At 41.8% G+C, this 25999-nt stretch overlaps 1 long non-coding RNA gene across 1 annotated transcript in view; it reads right to left on the bottom strand.

Annotated features, from left to right (window-relative positions):
• The window catches only part of LOC145456345 (uncharacterized), a 126389-nt gene that overhangs the window by 14026 nt on the left and 86364 nt on the right, over positions 1-25999 (bottom strand). The gene's annotated exons all lie outside the window — the stretch shown is intronic.

Here is a 25999-nt window from a genome sequence, read left to right on the forward strand (position 1 = left end):
TAGCAATTTTATCAGTTCAATACACCACAAAAATGCGATACAATGAAAAGACAGGAAGATGTCGAAGCGACAAGGAGTAGTCTATGGAATCTGACACCCACCTTGGCCTAGGCGATGTAAAGAGGAGGTATGCACACTGAATGAAAGTAAAGAAGATAGTATAGAAAAAGAAGCGACAAGAAATAGGGCGGCATGTCATGGGAAGCGAGATCGATAGGTCAGTCGTGGTCCGGTAATCTGGAGGATGGACTGTATTTATTTAGTAGTAATTGCTTGTATTTCGACTTGAATGTGGACATGCTCGTCGACTGTCGGATGGCCGGCGGGATACTGTTCCACACATCAGGTCCGGCATATTTGATAGAGCGATGATCTTTTCGGTCGATCATATGATATTTGGACGACGTGGACGCGCGTGTGTTGTACTTGTGCGCTTTTGATTCCGAGGTAAAGAAGTCATTGAAGTATTCGGGGCAACGACCGCAGCTCAACGATGCATGCGACGACAATTGCCTCAGATAGATGTATTGGTCGAATGAATATGAACAGTAGTATAGCGTATGAGTCCCATGTGGGATATCTGAATGTGCGCGTATATATATGGCGCGATACCAGAGATGAGCGGATTTGAAATTTCTATGTCCTAATCAAATCCGAACCTGCAAATCCTAATCCATAACGTTTTCATATTCAAGTCCATGTCCAATCCTAATCCGATTCTAACTGGAAATTCAGAAAAATGCTAATTTATGCAAGGGAGGAATTGCAAAATTTTCTTTCACTGCCAACAATTCCCTTGATTCAAGATAACTTAGTAACCATAAGTAGATTAATAACTGATCTGAATAAAGTTTGTTGCCATTCGCCACACGACATATCGATCTCCCAGAAAATAGGTAAATCCAATCCTAATCCGTTCAGAAAAAAATCTTTAATCCTAATCCAATCCAAATCCGCCAAAATTTCACAAATCCTGTTTTTTAAAATCCTAATTCTAATCCATGCTCATCTCTGCGCGATACACGAAGAAGAACGTGGTCACGTGATATACAGCGTGGTACAATGTGATATAATGGCATGTTATATATTACAGGGTGTATGAACCGCGAGAGGGCGCAGGGCGTTCTACAATGTTCAATTTCTGGCGCGACGGCCAGATCTCTAAGCCCACGTAGTTTGAAAGGTTTCAACTACTTAACATAACAGAAATCCTAAACGAGATTGACATAATTCGGATCACGAGTTGGATTTCACATTGACCACTCCAGTTTTAATTATTTCAGTGATGTGCTTATCAGAGTTGGATCATTTGTAATTGAGCTGAATGTCATTATTACATTTTTCAATGTAATTGTAATTGAAGCATTTTTATTTTGTGTAATTATAATTTGACAAAAATTTTGCTCAATTACAATTTCAATTACATTAAAGGTCAACTGCATCTTCATAGACAACTTTGCGGAATCATGTTCAGAATTTTTTTTCATACCGAAATTGCCGACTTTCCGTATTTCAAACTAATCGGAAATTGCCGTAATTTGGACCAAAAGTCCCAATATTGGTATGTTTGCAGAAAAAGCGGAATGTTCATTGTGACGTCATGTAGTTGACATCTCTTCTGGCCGCTGAAGATGTATGCTATAGGGTTGGCGGTCTTGCAGTAGCAGGGCGCTTATTTTAGTTAGTTATGGCGGAGGTTTCGCTTGTAATGGATTCACCAGGCGAGTCCGAGTACTCAGATGTCGAATGCAAGTATGCTTTTTCCTCTCACTTACGAAAGTAATGTTGAAACGAGGACACGTTTCAAGTGTTGATGTGCTCGATCCCATATCAGTGGAACTGCTTGCTGCTCCGAAAACGAGGGGTCGTTTGAGTATGATTATTGATGACTAACCTAAGGATGTTAGTGATATATAGTATGATCAGCCTAGCTTGTTCAGCTTAAGCCGCTTGTCTAGACCAAATGAAATACACCGGTATGTGTAATTTGGTGGAGAACCTCCTTCCAGTTATTAATCTTGGTATTATCAATTACAGTTGAGAGGATGGAGGTTGCCAACTTATGCAAACTATCAGGGGAGAGTTGAAGTGCTGTAAACAGGTCCCTCGAGCAACGACTGAATTATTAGTGCATCACAGCATTATCAGGATTTCAATCAGTAGTATGTATTGGAGATTGTCTCGCTATACTTATCAACAGGAATATTGTCATATAATTATAACATCCAGTTTGATGCATGAGCGAATGAGTCTCATTCACATGAAATGTTGAGTCGGGTGCCAAATAATTACCCGTCAGTAACACAACAATTACGCTTTTCAGGAAGCTGAGAAAAACTGTACACGGAAATTTTCTTTGCTGGCCACTGGGATTCTGCAACAAAAGCCAACGAAAAATCCTGTCTGCGCATCCGATCAAACCAGTACTTTCAAAGGATTTCAATTTTACAATGCTTCGTGAAGGAATAGTTGTATTGAAAATAATAAATGCAACATAACCAATCCATCAACAGTACTTGTCACGGTGGATTTTTGTCCGTATCAATGGTTGGTTACGCTCGAGTCACCTCGCCGCACGCGAGAAGAACCAAAGTCACTCAACATTTACTTCGTTTCCATGCTCGGCCGATGGGCCTCTTTTCGAGAGACTCGGCCGACGAACGAGAGAATTTTGTTGCGCATGCACAGATTGCACACCCACGTCGGCCGACTCGTCGGCCGACGAATGAAAGCTTCGGCTCAGCCCTTCGGCCATACTTGCGCTGTGTCCTCGACTAGCGAATTGGTATTCGCTACTTACAATACGCTTTTCGTATAAAATTAACTATGGCTGCACTCCGGACGGATCTTGGACGCGTTGAAAAACCCGGAATTTAATTATGATTGCAATGGAATAAAGTAGTACTGGTACTGCTACGAATTACCCGTAGGCTACCGAAATCTTCGCGGTCTGATCACGTACGCTGCTGCCACAATTCGAGGGTTTGTGTTCTGGTGCATGGGTACAACACAAACTGTACATTTTGACCACAAACTAGGTGATCTTATTCACATTCCCCTTGTAAGCAAATCATCAACAGGACACTGGAAGTTCATGTCTGGATCATGACGACGAAACAGTAGTACCGGTAGACTACTGGACAAGTTATTATTCTGCGCTCGAAATTATTGGACCCCGATATCCCATAGAATATCTATATCCCCCACATACTAAGATATGCCACCAATTTTCATCTTTTATCCATTTTATTTTATCTTCTGTTCATCATGACCATTTTAGATATTGGATGGATTTAGGCCTACGTGTTCAAGGTCAAAGCGTGTTGTTTGATTGAATGACCGCTACAAGTCATCTCGGCTCATTCCTCCCGAGTCATTTTATCGCAATCCTGTGATTATTATGAAATTATTACTGAGTAAGCAAGCCAAAAACTTTATCGCGAACGCTTCGCCCACCTAGTTCGGCCAAGTCACGGTCGGATTACGCCTGGTCATGGAAACACGGCCGACATGTACAACGCATGCGTCATGGCCTTTCGGCCGACCGTCGGCCGAGCATGGAAACGAAGTATATGAGTGACTTTGAGAACAACCTGGATCACAAATCATTCTCTCCGAAAGCGGTCGTGCGGTAAACAGGGCTTCCACGCCGCTCTGAATCTGACTCTAATTAATGTAATTTCTCATTTAGAGTATATGCCAGCGTATTTTTTAACGGTATGATATAGTCTGGGTTGTTTGATCGACATTCTACAATACACACAAGAGAAAACTTACTGTGTCCGGACTTATTAGCCAGTTAATTATACTCAGTCAGTCATTACTCGCAGCGATTGCTCCAGTCCAACTCGCCGTCGAGTTGTAACAGTTCTGTGAAGGACTGAATGTGTCAATAACAAGGACATAAGTTAAAAAATACGAGAGCTGACTGACATCGATATGTATCGAACACTGCAAGCCGCCGGTCGACAGGTTTTGAGCAAGCAGCATATCGACGAAGCCCTTCGGAATTCCAGCGCCGCTTACCATAGAGCCGAGCGCGCTTTCTCACACGCCATACAATATGCATCACTACTACACGTCACTAAATGTAAAGACGAATTCCACAAAGTTTGCGGTCAACTCACCGACGAGTTGGACCGATTGTACGAAAAAGCGGAAAAAGACCTCTACCTTCGTGACAGTATCCAAGAAATACATTTACTGATATTAACTGTCAGCGTCATGCAAATCGCGCTTACCGAGCCTACCGAGAAGAAAACATGAACTCATCTTCAAATGTCGCCCTTGACTGCATTAAACCTCGAACTTTCAATAAATCACTGAGTATTCATTCCATCACGCCGTCCGGAACGTCAGCAACAGTCCGAAACGCTAGGCTGACACTCGAAAGGATTAAACTGAGACAAGAACAGAGAAGAGCCGAATCTGCCCTGAGACAAGAAGAGAGAAGAGCCGAATCTGCTCTGAGACAAGAAGAGAGAAGAGCTAGAATTGAATCAATCGATGCCGAATTTGAATACAAACGGGAGCTCCTCGAAGCTACCTCGAACTTGGAACTCGCAGAACAAGAAGCCTTCTTGAAACGCTCTGTCGGATCACAAAAACCGAACACTCTAATTGACAAAAACACTACCGTGAGTACTGAACCCTTACCTTCGCCCACTACTCAAGCAATGACTTTCACTACCTTGTGCACGCCTGCATCTGTACCAGTCAACAGTACTGGGCAGAGGCTCGTTCCTAAGCCGGCAAAAACCCAACCGTTACCGACCACTCGTCAGCTAACCTCATCAGCAATACCATGTCATTCCCAGTCTATCTATTCGCATAGTTTCACTGCCGGTTCGAGGCCGGTCATTCCCGCATATTCTCAAAGCACTCAGCAGTGCCAGAGTGGCCTTAGATCTAGTGATATACCTTCTCGTTCTCGCGGTCAGTCCGCTGATATTTGTTACGTGCCAAATGCGCACAATGATATACCTTCTCGTGCTCGCGGTCAATCCGCCGATATTCGTTACGTGCCAAATGCGCACAATGATATACCTTCTCGTGCTCGCGGTCAATCCGCCGATATTCGTTACGTGCCAAATGCGCACAAGGATATACCTTCTCGTGCTCGCGGTCAATCCGCCGATATTCGTTCGTGCCAAATGCGCACAATGATATACCTTCTCGTGCTCGCGGTCAATCCGCCGATATTCGTTACGTGCCAAATGCGCACAATGATATACCTTCTCGTTCTCGCGGTCAATCCGCCGATATTCGTAGTGTGCCAACCGGGCACAACGATGTCATTCCTCGTTCTCGCGGTCAATCCGCCGATATTCGTAGTGTGCCAACCGGGCACAACGATGTCATTCCTCGTTCTCGCGGTCAATCCGCTGATATTCGTAAAGTGCCGAACGCGTGCACTGATCTTATTCCTCGTTCTCGCGGTCAATCCGCCGATATTCGTAATGTGCCAACCAGGCACAACGATCTCGCTTCTCGCTCTCGCGATAAACTCGCAAATCATCGTCGTACAGACAATTTCAATGCTGATCTCGTGCCCTTAGCGCACAACAAATACAGTTCTCATGCTCGCGATAAAGTCGCTCCTACCTTTAGTTTTATCTACGAACCTGAGTGCGTCCTTGAGCCCGTAAATGTAAATTCTAACGATAAGCACTCCGCTCGAACCGAACCCACATCTTATCCTCGCAAGCTTTTCGAAAGCCTCCCGCCTGCGTCTGACACACCACACAGTGGTGTCGGTCAGAGGCCCGTTAATGGGCCGGCGCCCGCACCGATAAATTATCCAAACCCTAAACCTAGTCCATGCGACTCCCCTAATCATGATACTGCTGTAACCATCAAACTCTTCGGGGATGTAACCATGAAATTCTTCGGGGCTGTTCCCAGAGCTCAATTCCGAACAGTCATTCCAAGTAGTACCAATGTCCCTACTGGGCCTGTCATATCTGCAAACAACGATGTCCCTCCGCAGGGACGGAGAGACCTGATACCTGTTACTGTAAGTGACAGTTCGACTTACTGTGCCCCTGGTTATGGCAAACTCGACATTTCTGGAAACTCTGATACCGACACACAAGCTGAACTCGATGATTCCGAAGACTGTGACGCCAACACGCAACCTCTGTCCAACGTAGAAGACGCTGCGCCTCCGCACACAACAAACATGCGCCACGAAGTGTTTCCGCTCAAGAAAACGGAGACCGTCAAACCGCCCTACAACAAAGAAGCTGCCAAGATGTCACTCAAAAACCAACGCACTACATTTGCGGAAGAACCCGAGTTCTTTCGAAAGTACAAAGAGAAAATCAACGAGTACCTACCTCGGCGGTACGCTCAAGTCGTTCCGCCTGACTTGCCCTCTTCGTCTGAACGACCTTCCAAACCTATCCATTTCCATACCCAACAACGAAAGATGCCAAGCAGACGCAAACTGCAACTTGCCCCAGCCGTATCCGGCAACAAACTTGCTACAGAGGTTGGAGAAGATTTCAACTACGTTATCGACTCCGCTCGCTTCTGTACCGACAGCACCGCAATGCTCCGCAGCATTCAAACGACCTCCGCTCGATTCAACGCCTTCGTCCGTCAACGACCGCCTTGAACCAGAATCGCTCCGCGCGCGCGTTACCCGACTTGTTTTATTTTTATTGTCATATGTTTCTTTTCTGTCCCGACTTGAATCGTTCTCAGTTTCCTTGAGAAGCATAAAAAAAAACCATAATTTTACCGCACATGTCACTCGCTTTGATAATACGTCACTATCCTGCTACTGCAAGTTCTGTCCCTAATTTTAAGAAAAAATTCTGGATCATGAGACCAGACTTCCACTCGTAAACTTACTGTTTTGTACACAACTGGTACTCGTCGTGGCATCCGAAATAGTGTTGCCTTGAATTAAATAACTTTTGCCTACTCATATTGCACGTTTTCTGTACATTGCCTTCGCTTACTGACGCTGTATCAGCTTTCTATACATTGCATTTGCCTTGCATATTCATGCCCCGATTGTCTTCATAATCCAAAAAAACCACCATTCCTTCATTTTTTCTGTGGCTCACCGATAACTGCCTATTTGCAATTACGCTTCGCCACGGGGGCGGCTTATGTCACGGTGGATTTTTGTCCGTATCAATGGTTGGTTACGCTCGAGTCACCTCGCCGCACGCAAGAAGAACCTGGATCACAAATCATTCTCTCCGAAAGCGGTCGTGCCGTAAACAGGGCTTCCACGCCGCTCTGAATCTGACTCTAATTAATGTAATTTCTCATTTAGAGTATATGCCAGCATATTTTTTAACGGTATGATATAGTCTGGGTTGTTTGATCGACATTCTACAATACACACAAGAGGAAACTTACTGTGTCCGGACTTATTAGCCAGTTAATTATACTCAGTCAGTCATTACTTGCAGCGATTGCTCCAGTCCAACTCGCCGTCGAGTTGTAACAGTTCTGTGAAAGACTGAATGTGTCAATAACAAGGACAGTACTACTGTGTCAGGGAGAGAAATATAGAGTTTTGTAATTTTGACGATGCCGTTAGTCGAATGAGGATGAATCGTCACAATAGACTTGGTCGACTCGGCCGTTTCTGGTCTTGCTTTAATGAATGCGTCAACTTCATCATTGCAGGAATCTAGAGCAGGAGTAAAAATATCACTGAGTTTTATAACAAAGTCGAATCGAAGGCAGTAGACCTATACCAAATGCTGTTCGGAAGTATCATAAAAATGAAGGATTGCCAACTGCATCCTACCTAACTTTACGACTATTATGATGATAGTGATAAGTTTTCATCTTTTACTGAGCGGTCAATATTGATAGGTTCAGTCACAGATATCTGACACTCCTCATTCAATAACTAAAGTAACTAACATGATTACATGACCGCACATGTACCGTACACAAAAAGAAGTGTATTTTCAAAAGTAATAGCAACTCTTCCATTAATAGGAGGTCAGCGATATATAACCATTATACGTCATGAAGTCAGCAGGTTATGAACTCCCTTTATAGTAACTAATGCATTTATAGATCTTTTTTTCTTAATTGATTTTCAAGTGTTTTTATTTCAGACTACGTACACTTCTACTTACAAGTTTTTCAAGGCATACACATTTCAGTTATTTGCACATGCACGTGAGTGTAAACAATAATAATACTTCGATGACTACCATACCACAGTCAATACTACTATAAGCGGTTAGTTACACTCTTACAAAACTATAGCTGACACAGTACATTTTCACTTACGGATTTTGGACACTTTGTATAGCTTTAGAAGTGCGTTCCTCTGACATTACCACAATTTCACTGGTGCGTGGAAATAAAGTATGAACGGCACTACTGCAGTCCGTCGGCAAGAGTTGCCCGTGTTCAGTAGTCAGTTTTCTTGCGTGTTGCGTATCTCGGATACTTCATTGAAGCAAGATACTTGTTAGTGATTCGCATTAGAAAATGACTCTGTCTTGGTTGTCTATAAGTCATATACCATAGGCGTCCGGTCGCCTGTCGGTATATGGATGGGTTTTGGCAGCGATGTCAATGCATTGTAGGTACGGCATATTGCGTATTGGACCAACCATACGCGACATAACATCTGACTCTATGAATTATCTCCTTCACAGCTTTCATGATCCCACTCAAAGACCCAAATCCACAGCAAATCTAAGCAATAACCCCACCTAACAGCCAACAGAAATAACAAGGACTTTTGTTGTGTCAACTACCTGACGTCATTTCACGGCTGGGTGATTTCGTTTCCGTTTTCCGGAATTTCGATTTGTAATTCAAATTACTTGAAAACTATCAGGTAATTTCAATTTTCATTATTTTATTTATATTCCTAACCACATAATGTACGAAAAAAGGTGAAGTCATTTTGAAGATGCAGTTGACCTTATTGCTCTTGAGACCTGACAAGCACAACGTAAAATAATAGGGTCCATCAAACCACTAGGTGTCGCCAAACTTGAGGTGGTAACCGCCGTTGTTACGTACGCGGTTGCCGTTATCAGAAACCTGTAGGTTACTTTCTCGATTGTGTAAGGGTATTTTATATGGAAATAATGACTACAACATATTCTACGGGGACCGTGAGCTCGCTATAAAATGAACTAAAGCTTCGGAAAGCTTCTACGGAAGGAAATAAGGCCGATTTGATAACTAGGTGAGAATGTGAAATTGTCAACTAAATGTCGGCTACTCGCAGCTCAGCACCAGAAGTTACGTCTTGAATGATGACTCATATGTATAAAAAAAACTTCATTAAATTACAATTGCCATACCAGATTGCAAAATACTTAGTAACGGCTCCTCGACTCAAGGTTTAGTAGAGTAGATTCTTCTACTTTTCATTCATGGTGCATGCGAACTGTGCATCCCTCTTTGCATCGCCTAGGCGCATGTGGGTGTCTGATTTCGAGGACTACCGTTCTCTAAGTCGCTTCGACACCTTGCTATCTTTTTATTACTATATTGCGGGCCTGCTGTATATCGCTGGGCTAAGTTTGCGAGGACTGGGCTATTCGGCGCATGGACATATCGATATCGAAAGCTGTGACCAACATGCGTCAATCATTTCGCGCCTAGGTTTAACGGTGGACGGTCTTACTGCGAGCGCAAACGCAAGGTCGCATATGATGAACGACACTGTGTCTCGTAATCGCGAATATAGTTAGTCTCAATCTGATACATTAGGTGTTCTTCCATTTGCACAAAAGGGCAGCAATATTAAAAACAAGAAATCGAGTGACAACATATTGCGCTAAGCTTGTAGAAAATTTTTACCTTTGATAAATCTATCGCAAATTATTCTGCTTTATTGTAGTGTACGAAGATGTACCAATATGTGAATGGCTGACGGATCTGTCAGTGCGTTGGAACTGATATTTTAGTCATCACATCTCAAGTATTGCGGCCAGACTAATCAAATTTTTGGTTGGTCTTGCAAGCTCAAAATCTGTGCAATCCATTTTTGATGATATAGAAATTTCGGAAATTACCTCGCGGGCCACTCAAAACCTTCTCGCGGGCCACGGGTTGGCCGGCCCTGGTCTATACGAATAAGCCTGCATGTCTCTGAATGACTACCTCGGGTATAAAAATAGCTCGATCATTTCTCAATGTATAAAAACACTTGGTGATTCGTGATCCACCACGCCTGGTATCTAGGGAGCACTATGCTTTATATAGATTACAGACATATAGGAAAAAATCATGCTTTATCTAGATTACACCCGTAGCAGGGAAAATTATGCTCTGTCAGCGCCTACATTAGCGGGATTCAGGGTGTCTGGGACGTTTTTGCAGGTCCCCCGTCGCGACGATCCTTTGTCAAGTTGAGATTCCCAAGTCATTCAGCGTGTTGTTTCCTAATCATATCCGCATATACCCCAAACTATTTGTTTCACTCGGTCGTTTATGACCCCCAATTAGCAGACAAAATGGACCGTCCACAGCGCTAGACAGTTAAATTACGCCGCAGAGCTGTGAAATGCTATGCGATAAGTTCACCCGCAGTGCAAAGAGGCTTTCGGTATACCCTTCCGACGACTTATTTTAGCATCGGTTTTACCCTCACAATACGCGGGAATAACGAGGCTTTACGTACCAACCGTATCGTTTAAAACTTCGAATTGTCGCCCTGAGCTGACATAGCATCCGAGCCATTTTTTACGAGAGTGATGGTGGTACAGAAAATATACTTTGCACAGTATTCGGTACTAGATGGGAATGATCGACAAGACCGTGAAGGTCATCTAGTCTGATCACACAGTGTAAAGAGGCTTTCGGTATACCCTCCCGAAACGTATAGTTACGGGGCATGGACGGGCGCCCGGGAGACATACCTTATTAGTAATTTGACCGTACGACTTATTTTAGCATCGGGTGATTTTAATACCCTTTTGAAGATGTCGTGTTTTATTTGACGAAGTCAGAGGTTTGTTTCACACGGTGTGATTACGAGTGATAAATTGTAAACATAATAGCACACAGCAGCTGACGGGTCGCGGTGCGGGACAATAAAGACGGTTACCGTGCGAGACGTACAAGCCACCATAACTACACAGAGGTCGTCAGCAATGCCGCTACTTTTTTCCGGGTACTCGATTCTGTCTACTCGCACTGCACCAAGTTATCAATGTGGCTAGCCTTCTTTAGGAAGCCACTTACTTTTACTAGTTTATAAAAGTTTAGCGACCCCCTCCGTATCATGCGACGATAGCTGGAGCTGTTAGGCTTGACTAGATTTGACCACGATTCGGGCACGCATTTTCATCGGCTCGATGTGGAACTGTCTTAAAGGTTTTACCCTCACAATACGCGGGAATAACGAGGCTTTACGTACCAACCGTATCGTTTAAAACTTCGAATTGTCGCCCTGAGCTGACATAGCATCCGAGCCATTTTTTTTCAACCCCCCCCGCGCGTATAAGTCTGCAAGTAGCGGATGAACCGTGTCCGATCACAGTTGACCCGGCAAAAACCTGTTTAAACGGTGACTGTCAGGATCAGTAGACGCTGATTCGCCTACACTACAGTATTTCAGACATGGTACCATTCGAGTAAATGGGTATTTCTGTAGTATATGGCTGATATTAATTGTCAATATGTTCTGTTGGGGATGTGGGCAGGCGAATTTAGCTTTCCATAACGAGTGTCATCAGAACATATTCAGGTTTATTCCCATGCAGATCCATTCTTGTATCGATTTGTTGAGGAAATAACGATTTCAAGGATGCAACTCTATCCGATGTACTCGATTAGGATTTGTCCATCTGTGCTATATGAGTCGTTGTGTTTCAGACTACCTCCGCTTCAACCGTTTTAGCTACTTACTTTTCGGGTGTTGGGATTTTGAAATGTGTAAAGTAGTTTGTAAATGGATTTACCACACTCTTACGACATTATTAATCAGACACCAAAATCCTGCTCGTCTCGCTAGACAGTGGGGGGTCGATCATACATAAAAACACTTGATAACCAGGCGGTATGTTCGCCACTTTGACCGAATGTAGCACTTTTGACCTATCCGGTCTCCATTCAGATGCGACCACGTGGACCTGGTGAAATGACTGTATAATTAATGATTGATTAGGTCAATAATATTGATAATTGCGTGTATATTGCTATAAATTTTGTATCCTCTCAGTCCGACTTCCCATGTGCGGTATGTAATCAAAAGATATTGAACTCGCCTATACACAGACTACTAAACTAAAAGAAGCGCACGATTCAAAATTGGTATTTCTTCACTGTTGAATAATAATTCGGGATGGGATGTCAGTTGCCCTGTGGGGTCCAGATTACCACGACATAATTATTCGGTGCCAGCACTTTAGACACCCATACAAATACATTTATATCGAAGTTTACGGTCAACATAAGGGCAATCCTTTTCGACCCATGTTTTCTCGCTGACGATCTTTTTGGCACTCTTCTATGAGGCCCATGTTGGCCCAAACTTCATATGTCTTCTTACCTCTTGGCGTGGTAATGGCCAACGCTTAGATTCCCACTCTCATAAATGATGCGTATTTTTTGAGAAGGAAGGGTGCCTAATAATCAAAACATTTATCTACATGAAATCGTGTACAGTGCGAGCAAAATTAAAAAGTTGCAGAAATTGATATATACGTATATATTCTTCATTATGATTGCGTATTGCAGTTCAAGCATGTGCAGTAATGATTACGTCATTATGATTGCGTATAGTTGATTACTCTAGTTATTACGAGAGCGGCTTTGCTTGGTTTCAGTAACGCTGAGATATGATTACGTCATTATTGCGTAAGTTGATCGCCTTATTTGTTATTGTAGTTGAACCGAGTGCAAGGCAATATATAACGTGTAATATTTATTACATGATTATTCGCTGTACACTATAGATCGAATATGTCCAAGATTACTGCTAGTGATATATACGTCATAATGGATCGGATTGACCCGATGAACTGGTATAGGTTTGCACGTGAAAAACTTGAGCTATCTGACAATGAAATTGCCGAATGCCAATACATGGATTGCTATACCTTAACTGAGCAACGATATCAAATGATACAGTTATGGATTCGTAAAAATGGTCGTTACGCTACGATGAACAAACTTAAAGAATTAGTTTACAGTTGTCTGTATCAGATACCTTCGAATAGCAATTCAACTGTTCTGTTGGGTTGAGAGGCATAACGTACTAAGAGGAAAATAATATTGTGTAGACTGGAGAATAATGAAGATGCTCTCAGAAGACTTCAATATCGGTTTATACGCAATCATATGCTCATGTATGCGAAGCTGGTATTGCTTTTACATCGCAAATCAAAAAAAAAGATTCTGATATCAAGAAAGTATGCCAAGATCTGAAAGAAGCTCTACACCTTGTTCTGGACGATTAGTTAATGTGCTTGCCCGTTATTACTTCAAATAAACTGAACATGTGTATTTAATTGTGTAAAATGTGTTATAAAGGTCAGTCTACGGAAGTGAATAGACAAGTCTGGACCTGTCTATATTACAGCATATTAGAGATAGATTGTGCAATAACCTCAAAATACGGAGAGTACTGAACCTTTGAGAAATGACCCAGCTATCCCATACCACGGACGGTCGGCGAGTTGGCAAAACAAGGTTTATCTCGGTGACCTACACAGAACACAGTGCTTCAGCTGCTCCAGTGTTCTCCGCAATTGGAGGTCTACAGACGATGTATCTGAAATACACTTGACGTATCTCCCCGGATTGTTGTTTTCCTTGAGGGCTGTATTACTGGTTAGTATTTTTATGGATGATTGACAACCGCTAGCTGTCGCTATTGTATCATCTACATATGTGTTATACAAGGGGGCGGGCAACTCCTTCGGTCGGCGGGCCGGAGAAAATTAAGTACTTGGCATGCCGAATTGCTGAATCGATACATTATTCGCCCATTGATCCCCATATACGAGGGATAAATCGTATTTAATCAATGTATTTTAACGACCGCAATGTCACTGCAAAGCCATATCTCGCCGATAATAACGAAGACAATGTCGGTTTGAGAACAGCCTTGTTATACAGGCACCGTCGTGTCTCCTTCTCTCTAGTCAATGAACACACCGTTCAACCCGTAAGATTTACAAATTACTGGATTGCTTTGAAACTACATTTTGGCTCGATAGATTTATGGGGGGCCTACTCTTTATCATTAGGATAGAAAGCGATTTCACGACATTTCTTTTAAAGCTACTTGAGTACTTCAAAGCTATATTCTGCTTTAGTCGAGTAGCGGACGAATACGATTTCACACGCATTCCAAAGTACATCTTGTGAGAATGATGTACCACCACCGCCCCGGCTATTCTCGATACGACATGGGATCATTTGACTGTACTAAGATGGCCCCGAGATGGTCTAATGCGCTCGATCTTTTTTCACGGTAGTTTGGATCGCTTTTACTATTCACATGTTTACACAGGCCCCCGTATCCACGTAATAGCCTGCACAATACCATCATAGCGTCATTTTTCCGATTTGGCCTCGTACCCGACTTTTGTAATCTAGGCCCACATTTTGCGTTACTCGTGGTGCTTTTTTGGAGATGTTGAGCTAACAAGGAGGACAAACTGACAGAAAGAGAGTACATTTGGGTGAATTGGGTGACATATCTGGGAAATGGAGGACATATGCTCCCCTAAAGGAGGCCTCATGGTAACCCTATATTAAAATAGGAGGGTCGATGGTGATATCGAATGGATCGCATTGTGTTGCTGTCAACCCGAAAACGCGGGTTTTATCAAGCCGCAGATTGATGGCTGACATCGATTGTGTCACGCTCGATTGAACACAGCTGATTTACGTACATTGTTGACCGGTAAAGTTATTGTCCTCGTTGTGTGATACGGTTTTTACCAATATCCTCCTTGAGGTGCCAAATCTGGTCGCACTAATAACACCTGTACAGACGAACCAAACAGAATTCCGCCAAAGGGTCGATACCAAGTCTCCTTGTACGTAAATTATTATACAACGACACCTATATTACAGCAGAACAATCTTGTCTGGACGGAGGAGGTCACGAAACATCTCCGGACCCGGGGCAGATTTCATCAGTTTTCAGCGAAGCCAGTCTGGATGCGGCCAAATGGACCTGAGAGTCGGATTTATGCTATATTTTACCCTCACAACATATGGAAATAACAGGACTTTACGAGCCAGCCGGATTTTTTGGACTTTGATTTAGCAACCCTATAGTCGCGGTGGATTCCGATTTCGAAATCTCCCCCTCTACTTTACACCTCACCTCAGGCTATAGATCGTATCAGGTATGATCTGTCACAATTCATTCCCATTATTGCACCACCGAGCGCGTTTCAGCCAAATAAGGTCAGTCCACCCCGATGAAGCGAGCTACCCCGATTCGTTTCGTGGACAATTGAAATAACATCGTACTCGCAGTTACCGAGCGGAAAATACAAGGTCCGAAGGCGTGACACAGCAATTCTCTGACGGTAACACTCTGCCGAGTCAATATATCCGTAGTATGATGCTGCAAATATGCTTGGAGGTGTTGGCATAACATGTGTTGAGGATATGTTTCGATCCTCGGCACAGCAGGATGGATCACAAAACAAAATGGCGCTATGCAGTCTACGCGGCCGTATGTCATTTTCGACAGCAAGATTGATTATCGTGAATCAGGTCTTGGACAAAGCAACGATAGCAGCGCGTCGTATAATATCCGAGCTAAGTAGTTATAGTATACTATAAACCTGATCCTCGCACCGCCAACGAGCCGTAACCACAATTCTAATACCGCAACAATCCATACACAACTATACCGGGAGCTTTCAAAATACCAGTTGACGGGCTTCGAGCGATTGTCGACACGTGATCCGTGCTCTGTGACCCGTAACAATAGCGAGGGTTTTATTTACATGGGTGTTCTCGAGAACTCGAGTTGACCCGTATATTTATAACCATAACAGATCATCTCCCCTGCTACAATCTCGATCAATAACAAGTAGAGTACGTTTCCAGTATGACACAGGCCGTAGGCGTCACTCTGCACAGACAAACGTAAGTAACCGATAATCCGCTTGGACGATACATCTGCCCGGACGCGCGTTGACAATCCACCTAAAACACGCGCCGGGATCTCACATACGGACCCGAAGGAACAAATACTATACTATTGTTGTTCGTAGGGGGAAATATAACAATACTATACTGTTGTTGTTCGGGGGAAATATAAAAAATTACTAGTAAGTGCATACCATTGAAATTAAATGTCAATCCATTGTTATTCGGGGGAAAATATAAAAAATAATACACAAGTCTCGTGTCCAGAAGTCAGGCGAGGTAGAATCAGGAGTGGAAAAGTACAAGTAGAAGTACTCCAGTCTCATGTCTGAGTACAAAGGTCAATCGAGATTCTTTGTTCGTTTTCTCTCAGTCAATCCCCCTTTTTTTTGATTGCAGCACACAAGGTCATAAAAGTATTGCTGCTAAATTGAGAATGAGCTAATTCTTTCATTAATTATCATATTGATAATGTTTGTTTGTTTATTATAAATCGCGAATGAGCGGATTCCGCACATTTATCTTACTACTTGCGAATACCATGTGTAAGTCCAGCACAATTGTGGTATCCATCCGGGTTTAGTTAACACAATTTACGACACCGAGGTCGCCTCATCTTTCGTAAGACAACAAACCAACCAAGGTTTCAGGATATGTCCATGTCATAGCAATAAATCAGCTACTCCAACAACAGAGTACATATGTTTTCTAGTTACGGTGCTTACATCTTACACACAAATCAATCTACTTTGCTAACAAAAAGTGCTGAGTCATCAAGTGATTGCCCTAGCAACAAAACAGCTAAACGTACTATCATACAAAATGGCCGTTATAGTCACCAACGGTACATGGTACAAGTAACAAGTCTCGAGAATCCAGTTATTGAAAAAACGTGAAAGTGTTTCTCCTGCGCCAAGTCGTTATGTTGACAAAAGCGTATATTGTAATATCATGATCGATTTGCATTCGTTGATCACAAAATGTCACTACTCTAAATAATTATTTTTCACTCAAACACAAACGCATACTTGTCACCATTCGTTTTCATCAAGCACGAGTTTGCGAAACCTACTTACTACGACATGAATTGTTATTTTTATGTTGTGTAAATAGGTAATAATTCATTTTAGTAACACTATATCAACATCATCGAGTTGTGTGAATAGATTTACATGTGGTCTTGTGGTTTTAATCGAAGTACACAGCACGGTCTAATGTAGAGTCATCTCTATTGTACAGCAACTCGATAATCGAAATGCATGTATTAAAATTTAAACAGCGATCTTGTTTCATCACGCGAAAAATATGTTCACTATCGCGATACTCTGCACAGGACGTGTAAATCCTTTTCACGCTCGTAATAGTATCCCAACGGCTACCGGCGACAACGTTTAACAACACCAACGACACTAAACATACGATACCTACCCAAGTAAAATTACCATTTTCACCTGGAGGTCAGTCGTTACCTGAGTAAAAATACCATTATTCTTTGGAGATTTATCGTTTAATCAGAGTAACAAAACATTTTCACTTGGGGGTCTATCGTTTCCAAGAGTAACAAGCCCCCTTTCCTTTGGAAATCTATTTTTCCCTGGGTAACAAACCTTTTTCACTTACAAATATATTTTTCCCCCGGGTAACAAACCTTTTTCGCTTGGAAATATATTTTTTCCTTGAGCAACAGACCATTTTTACTTGGAAATATATTTTTTCCCTGAGCAACAAACCATTTTCACTTGGAAATATATTTTTTCCCTGAGCAACAAACCATTTTCACTCGGCGGGTCGTCGTTTACCTGAGAAAAAATATCATTTTCCTTTGGAGATCTGGCGTTTACCCATTGTAACAATACATTTTCACTTGGAAATCTGTCGTTTACCTGAGTACCAATACCGTTTTCACTTGGAAATCTATCTTTTCCCTGGGTAACAATACCATTTTCGTTTTGAAAACTGACCACCACACCGGCCAATTTGATATTTTTTGTATATTGTTACAACAGACAGTGACAAAATATACACCAACAACAACTCCGATACATTTGTGTAATCGCATACTCACTTGTTCTGCTGCATCCCATCAAAATTGACGGTTAGCCACACACACACACAATAACAATGCGCTATTTCGATATGACTGCGATGTCCGGGTTCGTGCTTTAGATTTTCCAGAATCAATCCGTCTAAAGTTGTAATCCCCCGACTTTGTTAACTGGTTGATACACGGATAACAATCTTCGGAAAATGGGGGAATGCATGCTACCCATCGTGCTAACGATTCCAGGTTACTTGTAAATAATTTTCTTGCTCACCCTATACAGATTATACGTACAGGGATATGTAGCGGTAATCGGTTTGGTCAATACATATCGCCCCATTTAGTATGGAATTACAAACCCAACACAGGTCAGTCCATAACCGGATCCGGATATTCAATGCAAAGCGATAAAGCAGAACCAATGACCAAATGTAATTAAACATGTAGATTCACAACCCTTGATTTTTTTTTTCGTCAAAAATGACAATACATATCGAATATATTTTACGATTGTTCAACCCTACCAAGTATTCACGTAAATGTGGTTTATGACATTACATACAACGTGTCGGTGTACAACTGTTGGGTGTTTATGCACACATCGGTATGACCTATAGACAACATCATCATACCCTCCAGGACTTCGTTATTGCATCGCGAGTTCAATAAAATCAATTTTGTATATTCAATCGGTGGCATAGACGACGGAAGGCTTGGAGATCCAATGTAAAATTCAGACAAACAAACGGGTATATTTGTCCATCTTGGTTATTCACTCAACTACCATTGGTGCTCTCGATACAGCGAACGGTACAGTATGCAACGCATATCATTAGAGTGATATATCCACAGGTAAATATGGGGCCTGGCCACAATAATTGTATCGAGATTCAACCCAGATTACTATCCGTTCACTGATTCACTCACGGTTTCAGCAACTAGTAACAACACAAGATAGACACGACTGGAATTACTAATATTTGTAATGTTTATGATAAGTGTCGTTACCGATCGTTCACTAAGTCGCTATGAATATTCGAAAAATCGGATATCACTACTCTCAACACCAGTGATTCGGTTTAAGTTTGAAATCGATTTGATAATGTAATCCAATGTGTGTTTCTGTGGGATCTGCTAACCTTTACGAGGGAGTGCTGTCTCTTTGACACATGAAACAATTATTATCAACCACACCTTGCGTGCATCGATTTGTCGGCGTCGTACAATTATTGTGGCCTGGCCCCATATTTACCGGTGGATATATCACTCTAATGATATGCGTTGCATACTGTACCGTTCGCTGTATCGAGAGCACCAATGGTAGTTGAGTGAATAACCAAGATGGACAAATATACCCGTTTGTTTGTCTGAATTTTACATTGGATCTCCAAGCCTTCCGTCGTCCATGCCACCGATTGAATATACAAAATTGATTTTATTGAACTCGCGATGCAATAACGAAGTCCTGGAGGGTATGATGATGTTGTCTATAGGTCATACCGATGTGTGCATAAACACCCAACAGTTGTACACCGACACGTTGTATGTAATGTCATAAACCACATTTACGTGAATACTTGGTAGGGTTGAACAATCGTAAAATATATTCGATATGTATTGTCATTTTTGACGAAAAAAAAATCAAGGGTTGTGAATCTACATGTTTAATTACATTTGGTCATTGGTTCTGCTTTATCGCTTTGCATTGAATATCCGGATCCGGTTATGGACTGACCTGTGTTGGGTTTGTAATTCCATACTAAATGGGGCGATATGTATTGACCAAACCGATTACCGCTACATATCCCTGTACGTATAATCTGTATAGGGTGAGCAAGAAAATTATTTACAAGTAACCTGGAATCGTTAGCACGATGAGTAGCATGCATTCCCCCATTTTCCGAAGATTGTTATCCGTGTATCAACCAGTTAACAAAGTCGGGGGGATTACAACTTTAGACGGATTGATTCTGGAAAATCTAAAGCACGAACCCGGACATCGCAGTCATATCGAAATAGCGCATTGTTATTGTGTGTGTGTGTGGCTAACCGTCAATTTTGATGGGATGCACCAGAACAAGTGAGTATGCGATTACACAAATGTATCGGAGTTGTTGTTGGTGTATATTTTGTCACTGTCTGTTGTAACAATATACAAAAAATATCAAATTGGCCGGTGTGGTGGTCAGTTTTCAAAACGAAAATGGTATTGTTACCCAGGGAAAAGATAGATTTCCAAGTGAAAACGGTATTGGTACTCAGGTAAACGACAGATTTCCAAGTGAAAATGTATTGTTACAATGGGTAAACGCCAGATCTCCAAAGGAAAATGATATTTTTTCTCAGGTAAACGACGACCCGCCGAGTGAAAATGGTTTGTTGCTCAGGGAAAAAATATATTTCCAAGTGAAAATGGTTTGTTGCTCAGGGAAAAAATATATTTCCAAGTAAAAATGGTCTGTTGCTCAAGGAAAAAATATATTTCCAAGCGAAAAAGGTTTGTTACCCGGGGGAAAAATATATTTGTAAGTGAAAAAGGTTTGTTACCCAGGGAAAAATAGATTTCCAAAGGAAAGGGGGCTTGTTACTCTTGGAAACGATAGACCCCCAAGTGAAAATGTTTTGTTACTCTGATTAAACGATAAATCTCCAAAGAATAATGGTATTTTTACTCAGGTAACGACTGACCTCCAGGTGAAAATGGTAATTTTACTTGGGTAGGTATCGTATGTTTAGTGTCGTTGGTGTTGTTAAACGTTGTCGCCGGTAGCCGTTGGGATACTATTACGAGCGTGAAAAGGATTTACACGTCCTGTGCAGAGTATCGCGATAGTGAACATATTTTTCGCGTGATGAAACAAGATCGCTGTTTAAATTTTAATACATGCATTTCGATTATCGAGTTGCTGTACAATAGAGATGACTCTACATTAGACCGTGCTGTGTACTTCGATTAAAACCACAAGACCACATGTAAATCTATTCACACAACTCGATGATGTTGATATAGTGTTACTAAAATGAATTATTACCTATTTACACAACATAAAAATAACAATTCATGTCGTAGTAAGTAGGTTTCGCAAACTCGTGCTTGATGAAAACGAATGGTGACAAGTATGCGTTTGTGTTTGAGTGAAAAATAATTATTTAGAGTAGTGACATTTTGTGATCAACGAATGCAAATCGATCATGATATTACAATATACGCTTTTGTCAACATAACGACTTGGCGCAGGAGAAACACTTTCACGTTTTTTCAATAACTGGATTCTCGAGACTTGTTACTTGTACCATGTACCGTTGGTGACTATAACGGCCATTTTGTATGATAGTACGTTTAGCTGTTTTGTTGCTAGGGCAATCACTTGATGACTCAGCACTTTTTGTTAGCAAAGTAGATTGATTTGTGTGTAAGATGTAAGCACCGTAACTAGAAAACATATGTACTCTGTTGTTGGAGTAGCTGATTTATTGCTATGACATGGACATATCCTGAAACCTTGGTTGGTTTGTTGTCTTACGAAAGATGAGGCGACCTCGGTGTCGTAAATTGTGTTAACTAAACCCGGATGGATACCACAATTGTGCTGGACTTACACATGGTATTCGCATACTGTACACATACAAACTTTTGTGTAAACAACTCTGATGTTTCTGTTGGTACTAGTGCTGTGTTGAACTATTTGGTTCTTAAGACACATGAACATCCATTCAGACAATAAAGGCCTTGAGGTATCGAAACAGTTTTGAAAGCGTCACCAATCATTGTACAGGTTCGTAGCATGGGAATGTCGAGTATTTTCGTATACCATGAATATATTTCATCTACTTTTGGTAAGAAATGAGTTGCGTGGGGTAATCATACACAACCTACAAAAGTTAAACTTGTAGCGTTTGATTGTCTACTTTTTATCAATGCCTTTGTGATGTTAAAAGACGGCTGAGTTTGCATTTACATTAAGCGGAGAAACTCAAGTAATAAATTTTACTCGTTTGAAAATATCGATCAATGGAGTAACACTATCAATATGAGTGGTATATTATTTTTCGCGATATGCAACCAATCTTCTAAGCATAACTTGTCAAAAATTTATCATGTCGTAGAAACGCCGGTTGTTACGAATTCGAAAGAAATGTACTTCGATTATCACGATGATGGAAATTACGATCAACGCAGTATTTCGAAGTGGTATGTTCAACAATCACTAAATGTTGGTTAGTTAAACGATACAGTTACAAGTTTACCGAAATCTTGATTTACAAATAACAGCTTGATGATGTAAAGCTCAACCACTCAAATGTGATCATTGTAAAGTATTTGACACAAACAAAATATCGAATGGAGACCATTACATTGGTTTCATTTCGAGTGAGTGAAAATTGTTTTCTGGTGGCCAGGTAGGATGCATTTGACAAACATCGTACACATTGTTTCTTCGTGATGGTAACGACTTTCAGTGGCTTGGTTTCATGTCGGGAATTATTATTTGAGGGTTCAAGAACAATCAATACTACAAATGAACAACAATGCAAAACACGTTTAGCAAATAACAGTGTAGCAAGTACTTTTTTGATATTACGATTGTTGTGCACCAGACATTTCTAACTGAATTGAATGCATCTAGCAAACATATTCCAATTTACTTTTGTAATGATCAAAGTATGTGAAATGGTGTGAACGGATTAGGTATTATGCAAGCGGCGGTATGTCAATTCACCTAGTGTGATATCTTGACATCGGATAATGTGCGAAAGTGTTTCAATTCTCACTGCTGATTACGATGATAAAGTATTGTACCGGTTATTGTTTAACAAAGGAAATTGTTGTTTCATCTTTAGTCTTGGTTAGTGGAGACAATTACATTTGTAAAATATTTTCTGATATCCGCGATACGCAGGGTGATATGTACCAAGGTGGAATAATTTTCCATTCAAGAACATTTCAGACACTCATAGTTTTACAGCTTAATATGTTAATAACATTGGTACTGAAAAGTTTGTTGCTGTCATAACTTTCAACACAACGCCGGGTCTAATTAACGCGAATAATTTAATAATCAAGTCATGATAGACCATTATAAAATCCCATATGTTAAATCGATGTGACAATCCTTATGTTTACATCACGATAATTTTCGATATAACACCAGCGTTCGATTGTAAGAAATGAAGTCGCAACTACGTCGATCAGACTTTCAAATCTCGTATACTCAAACATATTATGTTAAGCTCAAGTCGCCTGCAGCGGGTAGTAATTACTTTTGTCTTACAAAATATATCGAGTAATAATTACTTTGTCTTGTAGAATATACCGCGTAGTAATTCCTCTTTCTTACAGAATAGTAACGACTTTTAAAGTTGAATAAAAAATGAAGTGTAGGGATTGTACTTTGTACTTGTTAAATCTTACCAGCGATATCAAGTTCTGTGGCAAACTGATTACTAAAATTTCACCGCGTGAGCGATCGGTATGGTTATGACACCCAGTCGTGAAAGATGGTTATGACCGAGACATTATCTTGTCAGCGATCGCGGGGTTTTGCAAACTATTTCACAGCTATTTGAAGTGTTAATTTGTGACCGTTGTTATTGTTGATATTCGAATCACCGTCTACGCCGGCTCTGTGGTAAACTAAATACCAAAATATTACCTTGCAAGTGATTCCTAGACTTAGCAAACTATTTCACACCTTTTTTGCTGAAAGTACGACATGCCGCCCGCAGTCTATACCGAAAGTACGAATCACGACCGCACCCATAAGACGCAATAGCCGCATGCGACCCATGCCGTAAGAAATAAGAGCCGCTCGTCACCCCCGCCATAAGACGCAATAGCCGCTTGCGACCGCACCCATAAGAAATAAGAGCCGCCGCCATAAGAAATAAGTGCCGCTCGCCACCCCGGGTTTCGTGTTAGCATCAATAGCCGCTCGCCACTCCCGCCATAAGACGCAATAGCCGCATGCGACCGCACCCATAAGAATACATGGCGAGTCACCACAGATCCCGTAAGAATACACGACAGGCGAATCACCGCCACCACCTGTAGCAAAAAAGGCGAGTCACGACCACGAGTTTTCACGATATACACATTAACAAAGATTCATTCACATGACTATTTACTTGATACATATTCAACACCGGTCGAGTGATCCCTATACCGAAAAGGGTCACCGGTTCAAGACGAGTTTCGAGGCACCGGTCGAGTGATCCCTATACCGAAAAGGGTTACCGGTCGAGAGATGGCTATACTAGCACCGGTTGAGTGATCCCTATACCGAAAAGGGTCACCGGTTCAAGACGAGTTTCGAGGCACCAGTCGAGAGATCCCTATACTCATAAGGCACCGGTCGGGTGGAAGGGGGGTCTGAAAGGGTCACCGGTTCAGGACGAGTTTTCGCGGCATCGGTCGAGCGATCCCTATACCAACCCAGGCACCGATTTAGCGATAGCGGGGTGTCGTCAACTCACAGATTTCAACCGCCAAAGTCATCAGCGAGGGGTCACCTCATCACCGCATCCATAAGAACACATGGCACCTCACCGCCGAGAGGGGGGGGTCAAAAGGGTCACCGGTTCAGGACGAGTTTTCGCGGCACCGGTCGGGTGCACCCATAAGACACAATAGCCGCTTGCCACCCCCGCCATCAGACATAAAAGCCGCTTGCCACCCCGGGTTTCCCAGCCGCTTGCGACCCCGCCCATAAGAAATAAGAGCCGCTTGCCACCCCAGCCATAAGACGCAATAGCCGCTCGCCACCCCCGCCATAAGACATAAGAGCCGCTCGCCACCCCCGGTTTTCCAGCCGCTCGCCACCCCGCCCATTAGAGCCCCTGCCACCCCCAGACCGATCTACTATACTACTGTGGTAGGCCTACTATCACTCTTGCAGAAATAATTTCCCGAATGACACAGTGAATCTCCGGTCCGATAGCCTTTTCTACACTGAACACAAACTGCTGTTTCTTTTTGACTAAGCACTATCTAAAAAAACAAGCAAGGTAATTGAAACAGACCATAGTAAGTAAATAATAACATAATGAGTTATAACTAGGGCCATTTAAAGTCATTAAAGTCATATTTTTTTCTATGCATCAGTAAGCCGTGAAATCAATTTTAACGCAAAAACCGCATCCATATGGGGTGTATTAAGAAAGTTATAAAGTCATATAAAGTCACATTTTCCTGGTTAGGTCATATTTGAGTTATAAAGTCATATTGTTGTATACTTTAAATAAAAAGTGCCAATTGAAGCAATTACGCACTAAGAAAGTAAGGCAATTTCTGATTGAACGAAGTCAAACTGTAGGGTTAGGCTACATAACATTACAGTCGCAGACCTATGAGGTCACACATTGCATTATGAGGTCACACATTGCATTGTGTTGCTACACAATCTGTTTTACTTCTGTACACTGAAGTGGGACGTCGACTTCCACAAGTGAAAGAAATAGTCAACGCACGGGAAGCTGAAGGAGTTATTGTAAAGGGCGTCAAAGATTCAGTGAACGATCCAAAGTTGACGAGTCAGTTAACAGAAATATGCCTCCACTACAAAATATTTAAAACTTGATACTGAAAATGGAAAGTTGTGCGTACACTATCAAAGCGGCTGCTAATGCTGATCTAAATGCCCACGATTTCGGAAAAGATCCGCTTGAGCTCAAAAATTACATTAAGAAGCGATTGGACAAAAACGATGTGAAACAAATTATGGAGCTACAAAGACAAGACATTTCAGCAGCGCTGTATGCAAAACTGCAGAAGTGTCAACCAACATCAACGTCTGTGGAGAGCTCATTTTCCTTACATAAGTCATTTTTACGTCCAAATCGTAACTTTAAAGACTCCAACATTCCACACTACATGAAACTGTACTA

This window comes from Botryllus schlosseri, chromosome 2, assembly GCF_051294905.1.
Source record: "Botryllus schlosseri isolate E-star chromosome 2, Bs_hap1, whole genome shotgun sequence".
NCBI classification, from domain to species: domain Eukaryota; kingdom Metazoa; phylum Chordata; class Ascidiacea; order Stolidobranchia; family Styelidae; genus Botryllus; species Botryllus schlosseri.